The sequence below is a fragment of the Pseudopodoces humilis genome, chromosome 1 (genome assembly GCF_049639895.1).
Source record: "Pseudopodoces humilis isolate 2021_Gansu_Grassland_sample_001 chromosome 1, ASM4963989v1, whole genome shotgun sequence".
Lineage (NCBI taxonomy): Eukaryota > Metazoa > Chordata > Aves > Passeriformes > Paridae > Pseudopodoces > Pseudopodoces humilis.
This window is the reverse complement of record NC_142200.1, coordinates 147,275,535-147,289,514: the sequence shown is the minus strand read 5'-3', so window position 1 is coordinate 147,289,514 and position 13,980 is coordinate 147,275,535.

Sequence of the window (13,980 nt, the reverse complement as noted above, 5' to 3'; positions counted from 1 at the left end):
CTGGAGAGGGATCCCACTGGCCCAGGTGAGTGGTTACCTTCAGGTATGTTGCACAGATGAGGTCTTTATTCAACACTGGCCAGCCCAGCACTGATTTTTCCAAAGGAAGGATGTTCCTTTGTACTGACTCTTGAAACCATGCCAGTGCACCTTGAACCTTTAGGTCATACCTGTAATTAACCTGGTCTACTTCTGAAACTCCCCCTCCATGGAAGTAGGATGATTTCCCAGTATTTATTTTCCCAGGGAACCAGTATTTTATTCATCAGGTAAAGGAAAGAGGAACATGTATAGGAGTATATATTTGTAGGAATATCAATTCTAAGATCAAAGTTGCTTTAAGGAGTTGTAAGAAGTTCCCAGGAGCACATGGGAATGGGGGGAATACCCTCTGAGTCCTGCTCTCCTCCAGGTTAAAGTTGCTGCTGCTGCTGCTTCTGCAGGGACAGCTGGAAAAATCCTGGTGTGGGAAAGCGGGAGGAGCTGGCAGATATCCAGCACCAGCTTCTGCCATGGGGGAGTGTCCTGCTTTCCAGCAGATGTTTGGCTTTTACAGCTCCTGAGCCCAGTTCCTTTATCTTCCTAGGACATCTCCAGCTACTCCTTTACTGCCTGAATCAAACAGAAGCAGGGATTGAAGTGGGAGTATGCAGATTGTCTAATGTGCACACAACAAGCAGCAGACTGAGGAGAAAATCCACATGCACATACACACACACACACGTGTGGGCACATTGCCTGCACACTGAGCTGCTAAAAATGACCATCATCCTAGGGCTGATACCAGTTACAGACCAAAAAATTAAAAGAAATAATTTAAGGAAAAATGTGACTGATTATTACAAGTTCAGTGAAGCATACTTTGCCTTTGCCTCAAAATGCATATGCACTGCCTAAAGGGTGATGTCTGGGTGACCACTGACAGAGTCAAACACTCAGAGGAAAAAAAAAAGGTTATTTTAACAATAAGTAAAAAGGAGAAGTAAGAAACTGTAGGATATTGATGAAAGAGGCAAAAGGACAGAGGGAATAATTGTTTGGTGACTGCCTCTGTGCTGCATTGGTGAAACAGCCCAGTGACAGAGTCTTATTGTGTGTTGAAAATTAAATACCTCTGCTCCACCAATACTTGTTGTGGTCATTAAGCAGTAAGTGACTCAAGCTAAATGGATAACTTGAACCCCAGGATTTTCACCAAGATGCCTGAGGGCTATTAGTATTGAATTTCATTATTTCCAGAGTGTCTGCGAGTTACAATTGGAGACTGTATCAATTGTAGCACAATAATAAACCGCTGATAAGTACATCAGTTCAAATGTACCAGATTAATAAAGACACTAATGTAGTCAATACCAATCAGCACCGGTTCATGGAAAGGAGATCCTGTCAAAGTAAACTTACCTTTTCCTTGTTGATAGGGACAACAGTGCTAATAGAGTTGGCACTTTATAAAGGTATCAGTAGCACAAGGTATTTTAAGCTGATTAAATCCACTTGGCATACGTAAAATCTGTTAAGAACTGGACATTTGATAGATCTCAAACTCTAATTGCAACAGGAGACAGTTCATTGAGCTCCTGTGCTTCTAGTGGTGTTTTGCAGAGCTGTTTGGGTCTTATACTTCAACCTCTTTTACTGATATTCTGGAGAAAAACATGTTATTACTGTCTGCAAATGATGGGGAAACCTGGGAACTGCCAGAGAAAGAAGAGATTGGGGTAGTGGCACCCTGGATTGGTTGCTGTGCTCATTGCAGGCAATCAATATTTAATATATATTGTACATCTATCTTTTGAGAAATGAAGATTTTCTGTTCACATTTACTGTGCAGCACAGCTTCCCAGGATGCAAAAATTTTGGAGAACACCTTCCAGGGGTTTAGAGGGCAAATTGAAGAAGTGTTAATAAATTGGAGGGAATCACAGGACTGATGAAGGGATTTAAAAATATATCTGGCTTGCACTGAAAGGCTTAAAGGGCTCTCAAGATGTATAGGAAAGCAAGGAGACAGCTAAGGGGTGGCTTGATTCTGGTAGGACATCAAAAGATGACAGAAGGATATTCTGACATGGGCATAATAAGATCGGACATCAAAAAATTGAGATGGACAAATTTGTATTAGAAACAATATTTATTTATTTGTTTTTTTTCTTTTTCCGACAATAAGAACTGTCAATACCAAAAACAAATTTCTAGGCTTTGTATTTGATTTTCCATCTACAGAATTTTTTTTTTAATCACATGTTTTTCTTTTTTCCTAAATTATATACATTTAAATGATAAACCCAAGAATTATTTCCTCCTGGCCATACAATGAATAAACCTAAATAAAATGTAAATCTATTAAGTTTATATTTGCCCAGATTCCAGGAGATACCTAAGGGACCATGAAGTAACCTACTCTGCCTTAGACCTGGGCTGGAAAGCCAGGATCCAAGTGATCACCTGATGGAAAATTCACAGCTAAATCAGTTCTTCTGGAGGTCAGTCTTTATCTGCCAGGTCATGGACATTGTCTCCAGTGTGTTTTGTCATTCTGCCTTTCAGGTTGTGCAGGATTTACCCGGATTCCATGGTGTGCCTGAACCCCTGGATGTGTTCATCCAAACAGAAGAATAGAGGGAATAAATCTGGAGTATTTCTGCCATGTCCTCTAGTCTGGCTCTACTGAGTCATCACTTAATGACATATTTAATCACATAAATGTTTTCCCTAGTCCTGGTGAGACTTACTTGTGTGCTTAACTTCATGCTTTACCAGGTTGACCTACTATTTAATGTAAACCAGGTACCACCTGGAACTTCCTCCCTCTGAGCTCAGATAAATTTATCTCCTAATGCCTTATGGTTACTGTGTCACATGCAAGCAGAACATGATAGCTGGATTTTTTTAATTAATTAGTTTGTCAAGCTTATTTTAAAAAGGAGAAACCCGAGCCTAAGTTTGCCTGTCAAGCAAAAAAAAAAAAATACTATGGCTAGGTAGATTTTCCAAAGCATGAAATTCAAGAGGAGTTAGGTTTCCTTTTGTGCCTTTGAAGAGCTCTCCTTCGTGTCCAAGAGCTTCATCTTGGCTAAAATGCTCCAGGCACTTCCCCACAGCCATTCCTGGGATGTTTGGCTGTTTCCAGGAGGCCCTGTGACCAAAGGACTCCTGTGCTGCCAAAATGTCACTGTGCTTATTGCAGCATCCCTAAGGTTCATCCCCATTTTTTTTTTTTCCCCCCTATATTTAAAGACTCAGTCACAGAAATGCCTTTGGCTACACACTGGGAATCAGACCACAGCATGATGACTCTGACCTATTTTTCTGTCACAGCACATGTCTGCTTGACAGCACTGCCTCAAGAGCCCTGGAGTTTTCCAGCCAGCTGGGCTCGGAGCAAGGACAGTGGATACTTGACAGTGCACATGGAGAGTGGCCTTCCCAGCCTCTTCAGTCAGTCCCAAACAAGATTTGAATACAAGCTGCTGTGGTTTTAATTAGGTAAGCAGGGTCTGGGTAGCTTGCACGTGATACCCATATAAAACATCTTATTTTCTCATTCTCAGCAGTGATTCCAACAAAGCTGCTTTGCTGCGGGAGAAAAGGGAAATTCTCCATCTCACCAGAACATCCCAGGATCCAAAGATGAGGGGGAACCTATTGCAATACCAGCTCAGATGTTTTCGGAGTGAAGTTCAGCTGAATGGTAGAAAAAAAAAAAAGATATTTCTATTTACTGGTTAAACTAATTTTATTAAATAGGTGACTCATTATGGGAAAATGATGCAAACAAACTCACACAAAGATGTTAAAACAAAGATTGGAAACATGTTATGAGAGGTTTGTCATCTCAGGATATCATCTCCTGGAATTATCTCCTGCTTTGAGTTGGAAGGGACCTTAAACATCATCTACTTCCAGCCCTCTGCCATTGGCAGGAACACCTTCCACTATCCCAGGTTACTCCAAACCCCATCCAGCCTGGCCTTGGACACTTCCAGGGATCCAAGGGTAGCCACAGCTTCTCTGGGCACCCTGTGCTGGTGTCTCACAGAGAAGAATTTATTCCAGAAAGCCAGTCTAAACCTACTTTCTTAGTTTTAATTTCTTCCACTGCTTCTGCTGTTGGGGAGGACTCTAGTTTGCTTTCCAATCTCAGTGAGCCTTGCCTTGTATGTGTGTCTTAAAACTTTCTATTCTCCTTCTGAGAGGGCATTTTCAATGTCAATGCTCCTTAAAACATGAAAATTAACCTTCAAAACAACCCTGCAAGATGAATCCAGATGCTCCTCATGTAGCACATCCTTCCTGATGTGCTCCCATGTATGTTCCTTCTCCCTTTTTCCTAGCACTCTTTGCCCTTATGGAAACTGAAGTGCAGAATCCAACCTGGAAGCACAGGAGCCACATTTTGCCATTTTCCTTAAATTAAAATCTCCAATCCCTCTGCAGGGAGCCCAGACAGCTTCAGTGGAGCCAGGTGACAACCAAGATATACCCACAAACTAGGAATTCCAGAGCACCCTTCAAACATTACAGGCTCAGGAGCACACCCCCATCCTAAGGAGTTTCCAGCCAGAACAGAGGAAGAGCGAGAAGTGAGATGAAGTGCAGCAAAGGCTAATTCGTTCAGTGAACACTGATGTATCATGTATATTTTATTATTCCCGCTTTGTAGGATTCCCATAGGATTTCCTGGGAAAAAATTATGCAGCACATGAATATCCCAGGCTTGTCAGACTGCTGAAAATGCTCTGTGTGGATGGGCTGAGCACACAGAACATCTGTGGCTGGGGCAGGCTGAAATCCCAGGCAAGTGTCTGACATCCCAAACACACAGAGCCTTGATCTCCGCTCAGAGACACTCAGCTGAGAAAACCTGGGGAAATATTAACCTCCCCCATTCCTCTCTCCTTTTTATTTCCTTACTTTGAAGTTTTATAAGGAACCAAGACATCAGTTTTTAAGGATTGTTAGGGGGGGAAGGGAGTTCATTGTGGCCGGCCATAGCTCAAAGAAGGCTTTAGGCACCTGGAGCCATATCTGATGTTTTGCCTAAATGTGATGCTGATTTAGCTGCTTATTTTCCTTTTAATATGTTTTTTCTTAGCCTTTAGGGACCATCTTTAATTCCAGCCAGAGAGTTTGACTGTGGCTACAGCACCAAACCAAGCAGGGGCAGACTGACACTGACCCAGACACACCTGGCCTTAGAGATAAATAAAAGAACATGGCTCATATCTGCAGAGTTACCTCCTCCCTGAAACTTCAAAACATCCCACAGAGTGGTCTTGCCTATGAGGTCACACCCCCTGACCCTTGCAATGCCCTGAACATTGCCCAGATGGGAGCCTGAGCATGGGCCAAAAGCGATGCCAGGGAATGAGAGCATCTTGGTGCTCCTGGGAGGGTGTTTGATGCTGTGCCCAGGCTCTGGGGAGTTACCAGAGCGTTCAGACCACCTACAACCAAGCCTCATTCAAGTGCTGCCATCACCTCCCTCCACGAGGCCCGGGAGGAAGCAGGAACCAGCCTGCCAGCCCGGGGTAGCAGGAGCCCCTTTGATCTCTGGTGCCCTGGTGACGACATGTGTAGGCAGCCTGGCTGTGACCTGAGTTCATCTATCATCAGCCTCTCCTGACAAGCTCTGTCTGGGACAGGGAAGTGTTATTGCTGTGTTTATACCTGATGGAGATCACCTGGGAAGGCAGACAAAGCCATCCTACACGTCTCTCTGCCTCCCCTGGGTTGCACCAGGTGGGTTCAGCCCCGCTCTGTTCCCCTCTGCAGCTTAATCTGAGGGTGCCTATCAGTGACTTTGCCCTGCCAAGATGATGGAAACATTCTGCCTTGGGGCTCAGCCTGTTATTCCTTCATGGTGTTTTCTAGTGAGAATATTTATTAATATGCCACCACTGCCTCTATTGTATTCTGGAGTGGGGAGAAGGATGTTGTGTTTTCATTTGCAGTTAGACATGAAGACTCAGCATGAAAAGCTTCAAACTTTTCATCTCTAATGCCAGAGGAGCACAGAGGGCTGTTTTTCAGAGCCAGGCTGGCTAGGAAGCCTTGGGAATACATGAAGCTATTTCAATACTTAGTCAAGCAACTTTCAGATAATAAGGAGAATTTCTTTACCAGACCTTAAACTGTGCTTTCCAACTGATGTCTAAGAAAACTGAACCCTTTATTTTTAGATTTTAAATTATAATTTTTTAAGGGCTCTGTCTAGTAGGATGTGCAATGTAGAAATAACTTGCATGGCTTCTAACGATGCCAGTGTCATATGTTAAGTTTTAGGCCCCTTTTTTATTTAATGACAAAATAGGGATTCAACCTGCAGCTGTAGCCCCATTTATCATGCCCATTTTCACCCTGCTGCAGCAGCAAAGTTGATTTGTTAATGAGGCACTGGCAAATTGGATAATATTTGTGCTCTTACTGCTTTTTTTTGTGCTTCACAAGATCTTGGGAACTTTATGTTTTATTGATGATTTTTTGGCCTTTCTGAATGTGAAGGAAAGCTCCTTAACCTACTAGGGAGTCATCTGCAGATTCAGAAACCAGAAGGCATGAGCAGAACTTAAAAAGCTGAAGATTTTCCATGAAAAAAATGAAAAACTTGTGATTCTTAAGTCAATCTTTTCCTTTCAGTGGGGGCTCATGAAGCTGAGATCTGACACGACCACAGGTAGATTTTGCTTCCAGTGAAGAAGATATAAGGCATAAACTGCAAAGGGGTGATCTGCTCCCAACTCCCCCAGCCTCACTGCTGAGGGACAGGAAAACTCAGCTCTGGCTCATTATGGACTTGATGGTATCTACTTTGTAAGTTACTAATCCCATTTTGTTCATTTTGCAACACATCAATTTTATGGCTGAGGTTGAAGTATTTACTCGTCCTTGGGGTTTGCAGTTGTTGAGATACAGGACGGAAAAGCAGCCTGTATGTAAAATGTGGCTGAACTCTGCTATCCATTCAACAGAGAGTCAATAGTTCAGGAGTTAATTCATGAGAAGAAGGGAGTAAAAACACACCAAGGTCAGGATCTCATGACCCACAGGCTGTCTATAGCTCCATCTGAAAGACCTTGTAATAGATAGGTATGTGGCTTGAAAAATGCATAATATTGTGGTTAAGCGAGGCATTTCACAAGTTTTGTAACATCACACTCCTGGCAAACCTTCTTGAGTGCATATCATATTCAGATCAGAGCTCTCTTCAGGATGGGAAACGTTAGGGTGATGAAGGTTTTAAATCTCATGACACACAAATTGATACGCCAGAAAAATATTTACAAGCTGGTGAGTGTCCCATAAACTCCTGGCAAAGATTTTTCTCTTCAGGAGCTGTGCTGATTTACACCAGAGCTCTGGTCCTCTCGGTACCATATCCCAGGAGCCAGGAAGTGCCAATCCCAGGTAGTTTCTCCCAGTTGCCCACTTGCTGCTCCTCCTCACAGCGCCATGAGATTTGTGTAGTGTCAGCACTGACAGCCAATTTCCTGCCTTTCCCTCAGCTCATCGCTGGTGTGGTGCAGATAAGGTTCAGGTTTCCAGCTCTGCAGATCCCAAAGTGCAACAACCCCACCTCCAAGCAGGATTTCAAGGAATCCTCCTTCCCACCTTGCCTTTAAAACAGCAAACTGCCCCAGCCCAGGAGAGGAGACTGTAGAGAGCAACCACATCTATAGTGAAACATGGACCTGGTGAGGAGAGCAGAGCTGAGTTCAGCAGGGCTCATGGGTTGTGTGCTTCCTGCCTGTCCTTCTCCTGGTCTGGAGACCCTGGGATTCCAGGCACCAGCCTTGCTCCAGTCCATCACTTGCAAGCTGGAAGGGGCTGGAAATGTTCTAAGAGCTGGAACACCTTTGCAGTGTGGACAGTGGGTTTGATCCTTAAAGGCTGCAGTGATGGCACCCAAGGGGTTGATGGCATGGTCACACTTGGCCAGATGCTCTCTGCCATCTCTGACCTGGATCCACTCTCCTAACTGGAGATGGAGATGATCTAGCTTCAAAAAAGAAAGGGAAGGGAATGGAAGACCAGGTTTCCAAAATCTTGGGTCCTTGAGTGGGAAGGGAGCAGGGATGCCATGGCAGGGGAGGTGTGAGGGAGCAGGGAGGATGGCAAGGAGGGAGCAGGGAGGATGTGGCAGAGAGTGTCTCTTGCTGTGTGACAGTGCACAGCTCTCAGCACCACAAGCTCCCTTCAGGGCCCGAGCTGCTGCTGGAGAATTAATTCAGAACAAGATTTGCACCCCAGCCCTCAACACAGCCTGTGCCCATGGAGGGCCCCTCCTCTCCCACTTGCAGGTTTTTCTTGCAGCAGTTTGAAAAGCAAGGGGTAGGAGGAGGGAGGGAGAGAGCATTAATGGAACAAACGCTCCAAAAGCGGTTCCAAAAACATTTCCATCTTCCGGCAGCATAGCAGCTGTGGCATGTCCTACGCTGTGTTCAGCATAATGGTCACCAGCTGTGAGGAGCTGCTTTTTTATTGACCAGAGCATTTCCTTGGGGCTGCAATGGATACCAAACACCTCCAGCTCCAAGTTTTGCAGGTGCCCGGAGCTGGCTGTGCCTTTGTTGTGCCTTGCCAAGGAACTCCTGGGGCTGAATTTCCCCCGTGCCACCCCTCTGCCCACACTGCCCTTCAGCTCCAAGCGGCAACAGCCTCACTCAGGATGGGAGAGCTGGTGCTGAGCTCTCCTTGCCCAATGCTCCCCGAAGCCAAATGCTCCCCAGCCCTAAAGCCACAGTAATTAAAGGACATTTAATGAGGTAATACCCAAGATAAATCATATGGCAATAATAATTTAAAAATAATAAAAGCTAAGGCTTTTATTTCAGGAAGACCTTTTGAGGAGGGGGGCTGGATGTAATCTTTTTGAGTGCTCTATTATAGGCTCTGAGTTATAAATAAATCCATATTTTAACATCTGGGATTCATAACATCTTGCTGACAGTCAAATCTCATAAAAGATGTGGTGACTTCTACAGATGTGGGAAACCTCATTCAATGAGCTGCGTAACAAAGGAAATCTAGTTCTTTTTCATTATTTACAGTTAAATCTGTGTCTCTCTGGCTCCAGAGAGGGAGCAAAGCTGTGGGGTCACCCGTTCTTAAATGCACCTTTGCTAGGAAACTGAAGAGCAAAAGCATTGCCTGAAAGCCAGGGGTGAAAACAGCACTCTGTGGATCGTGGGCTGCCTGCAGGATTTTGATCCCTCCCTGATGCTCCAGGCTGGGTGCTCATGCAATAACAAGCAGACCCTGGAAAGCTGGCAAATGGTGGGGGATGAGAAGGTAAGCACTGCCTGGGCACCAAAGACCTGAGGATTGGCATGAATCCCTTCAGTCCCAGTTTGGGATTTTAACAAAGTGAAAGAGGGGAAAGGTAAAAGAAGGGAAAAGGCAGGACACCCCATCTCCCCATGTCCAAACTCTCACAAGCAACTGACTCCTCAGTGAGGATGTAACTAATCAAGGCTACAGCTCCAATACTTTACAATTAGCTACAATTCCAAAGGAGGGAGGGGAAAATATTGAAGTATTTTCCAGCAAAACTTGGTAACAGCAACCATATCCCCACACACTACACCCAACACTTGCACTGGCACAGGCGTTACAGCAAACTGGAATCTCCATTCTGCTGGGTAAACCCAAAGAAAGTAAACAGTTTATTATGGTCACATTTAATTTGGGTTTATACAAAGCTGGAGCACTGCAGCCTGTGTTTAATGCAGTTGTGGTGGTGGGGATTTGTTTTTCTCCCTCCCCAAATAGCTCGCTATTGATTTTCCTCTTAACAAGTGCTCTTGTTCTGACAGTCCATCCCACTCTCTGTGTTCAGACTAAGAGGTTGTAATCTCCATGTGGGTGATACCTGAATCCTCTGGCCATGGGCATCTTATGTTTTCACTAAAATAGGATTATGACCTATTAATCAATAAAGATGAAGTGGGTTAGCCGAGCTGTGACAAAGACGTGATTATTTTGCACGGTCCTGGAAGAGCAGGCAGGTGTCAGGCATGAAAGAAAACAGCATTTCAGCAGCCTCATCCTGGGCTTTCTGTGTCCAACAGAAATGGGTGGTGTAAATAAAAAAAGTCACACAGAGAGCTGCTGTTTGTCTTTGAGTGATCAATCTGCCCTTTTGCTGGGACCCACACAGGAGGAAATGCTTCCCTGCTCTTCTCAGTGCCAAAACTCAAAGCACTCTATAGCAGAGAACAGAAATCTCTGCATTGGACAGAGGAGGAAACCGAGGCAGGCAAAGGTGGTGGGATTTGTTGGTGAGCCTATAGGAAATGGGAGCCAGGGCTGGATAGCAGAAAATAGGCTTTGTGTGTTTAGTGAGTCCAGCCCAGCTGGCTGCATTGTGTGACTTGCACTAAGAGGCTGGCAGGGCTCTAGAGCTGAGCTAAAGCACTGGAACTATGAACTTCCAAGCATTCAAATATTTGGATAGCCTATAAAAATAATTTTAAGCTCCTAATCCCTCCCTGTCAAACGGTATAATTTTTTTACCTCCTTTTTGGTTTCAACCTTCCTTCTCTTTTGGTTTTGTTAAAGCAGCCTCAGCTCTGACATCATCTGAGAATTTCATTTAACAAAATGTTTTGAATCATTTGTACTGGTTCTGGCGACTTTGCCAATGGAAACATACCCTGCAGCAAGTGATTTTAAACCTTTAATATGATTTTTTTTTCCCCTCCTGTAGTTATATTCAGAGCAATACTGTTCCCTTGACTTCTGGCCAAATGACCCAGAGGAAAGGGTTGCATTGGGATGTCAGGAGAACATGGTTTGCACAACCTGGGAGAGACCATCTGATGACAGGGCAGCTTCCACCCATGTCCCTGATCCCTCTCAGTCCTCCTGGGTGGGTAAGAGGAGGACGAGGATGGGCTGAGGGAATGTTTGGGCATTTTTGGGGCTGCATCACAAAGCGCTGGTGAGACCCACAACTGGTAAAGGGAGAGGGCACAGCTGGGAATGAAAGCTGTGACCAAGCCATACTCTATTCCTATCAATATTATGTTTATTATTATGGCAGTGTTTGCACCTTCTGCTAACCAATGCTGCTCCAGAAATTGATGTTCTTGCATTGGGTTCTCCTTCACCCTCTTTTCAGTGGTCATGGAAAGCTGGAACATCATCTCCTGGAGCCAAACAAGGCAGCCATGCAGGGTCCCATCCTGGAGGCCACATTTAATACTCAACAGCCTTCAGATATCAAAAACAAGCAAAACAACCCAATGTGGCCCTCAGATATCCCTGATGATCCCTGCCAGATGTCCTCCTTGTCATGATGCACAAATATTTGGTGCTTGAGGTCCTTAGGAAGCAGGAATACCTTGCAGTACCTTGCATATCCTTGACCCTCCACAGCATGTCTGTGACCTACCAAACCCAAAAGGCACACATTAAAAGCCTGGCACTAAAAGATCAGGACTGGGGGAGTGAAGTTATAGGTTATTTCCAAACAAAATGCTCCCTGAGTCCTTCTGCACCCTGGAACCACCCCATGAAACCTTTGGGTGAGGCAACTCCTCTCTTCCAGCAGCAAAAGAGACTCCAAAAGGGGAGATGTGGGAGATTTTATGGCACCACTGTGGCTCTAGTGATATTATTTGAAGTAAATGCAAACACACTCAGGCTTATAATAAGAGGGTGTAATAGATAGTAAGTGCAAATGACTCATTCACTGAGATTTTCCTGGATTAGACAGCAGCAGAAGGACGACAGCTGTGTAAAATGGACTTTAAAAAATAATCTTCTAATAAGATTTTAATAAACCTGTTAGTAAATTATAATGCTTGACTTCAAGAACTATTTCTCCCCTGCAGTGTTCCTCTGTGGAGCTGAAGCTCTGGTGTTCTCCAAGTGTGCATGATAAAGACTTGACTGCACCCCAGGCAGGGCAGGGATTCCTCAGGTCCATGGACGAACAGAAAATCACACCTGTGGGCAGAAGCTGAGCCCTGAAAAGCTGCTTCAGGCTTCCTCCAACATTAACTTCCTGAATTAAATTCAACCTCAGTTTTTATACTATTCTTGCCACCTTTTTTCTTTCTGTTGCCTTGAGTAGATTAATTTCAAAAATAAAATAAAATAAATAGTGTTTTACGAAACAAAAAGCCTGTTCTTTTCATTGCACTCCAGACTGCATGTAGTCAGTGCTGGCTTACCAAAGCCTTCCCCTAAATCCCATGTCTGGACACGCATGTGCACATTGCCACAGTTTTGGTCCTTTCCTCAGCGCTCTGTCTCCTGGGGTCGTGTCATTACGTGGCAATCTCAGCTTTTGCTTGGAAGAGAGAACTCGTTTTTGCAGCTGCCACAGTTTAGGAGCAAATCCTGTATATGCAAATATTTAGGAACTCAAAAACCAGAATGGAAACCAAATGGACTCAGGTTTATTTCCCTTCCTTAATCCTCTCTGAATTGCAGCATGGTTGGGTTTAAGCTGGACTAGCCAAGCTGCTCCCATTTCCTATGAGTTTGTGAGTATTTCAGCCTCAACAGGAGAGTGTTCATCTCCATTTGTCCCTCTGTCTCTTGTTAAGTGAGGTGTCAATCACCTGTTATCCTGCTGTCTCACAGAGCTTTCTACCAACCACAGATGTCACCACAACCTAGACACTGTGTTAATAAGTGTATCTGTGCGTGCACTCTCACTTACATCATCTTTACTCTTTGGGGAAAGCTAAGGGGCAGAAACATAAATGCAGCTCCTCAGTTTTACAGGATGATGGGGGAAAATAACCTTCATGTGGGGTGAGATGCATCAAACCCCAAACCATCCATCCCGCTGCACTGGGGACAGGTTATGTTGTGGGGGTGTCTGGCTCCCTAAGACCTTTGCAGGGTTAGTGGGGCACTGTGTGAACCAGAAGGTTTTGTCCTCCAGGACTGTGAGCACTGCAGACTTAGGAGATGTTCATACCCCTGATGGAGAGTCCCAAAAGTGAGGTGTCCCTTCATGCAGGGGCACGAGGCCAGCTTAGCCCAGCATTGCCCGCCAGACGAGACCTGAGGCGCATTGTCACCACCACCATGACGTTTGCCACCCCTTTTGTGGGTTTTGATTTATAGCAAGGATTGTAATGGCTCCGACAGAGCAGTCCCAGTGAGGCAGGAGGTCTCCCTGTGCCCCAATTCCTGCCTTTTGCACCCCACATGAGGGCAGGGGATGCTGAGATGGTGGAGCCATAGCCCCAGCCCACGGTGGGGCACAGCCCCGTTCCACGCTGGGGGCACAGCCCCGTTCCACGCTGGATCTGCAGCAGGAATCACCTCCTGCAGACTCAGCAGCAGCAGCTGAGGGCTGTGTAACCTTTCAGAGCACAGCAGCTGCTGCTCCGTGAAGAGGAGCCAGAGCTGAACAGCATCTCGAGGTAAGTGCAGTGTGCCAGGGGCCAGCCTTCACAGGGAAGCTGGAGAGGAAAAGCCCAGCTCAGTCACAAATTAACAAAACTGATGCAGGTGGCTCCTGTCTACAGATGGGAGGAGAGGTGGGTGCTCCCAGGTCCTCTGAGGTCAGGCCTCCAGGTTTTCAAGGTCATCTCTTTTATCTGGCAATAAAATTACCAAAGGCTCAGTATTTTGCCATAAACTATTCAGTGGGGGTTTTCCTTTGCAGCTTCCACCTTGCAAGGTGGTGCTTGTCCTACCTGAGTACCTGTGCTCAGCAGGTGCCTGCAGTTTAGGATTCCTACAGAAATTCCTGAGCTCCTGCACAGGGAAACCCAGAGTCCCTGTTTCTGGAGCTCTTCCCCTGCACTGAAATCAGAGCAGCTTGGCAATAGCTGGTTTAGGCTCAGCCTCAAAACCTTGGCCCTGTGCCCACCCTTCTGCCTCAGCTTCCCACTGGTAAAAGTGGGGGTAAGAGGCAGGGCCTTGTCCCCTGGAACAATAAGGGTGGCACAGTTACACTGGGAGCACCGAGACCCCTGGACATGGCAGCTCTGTCAGTGGCCTTGCTGGGAG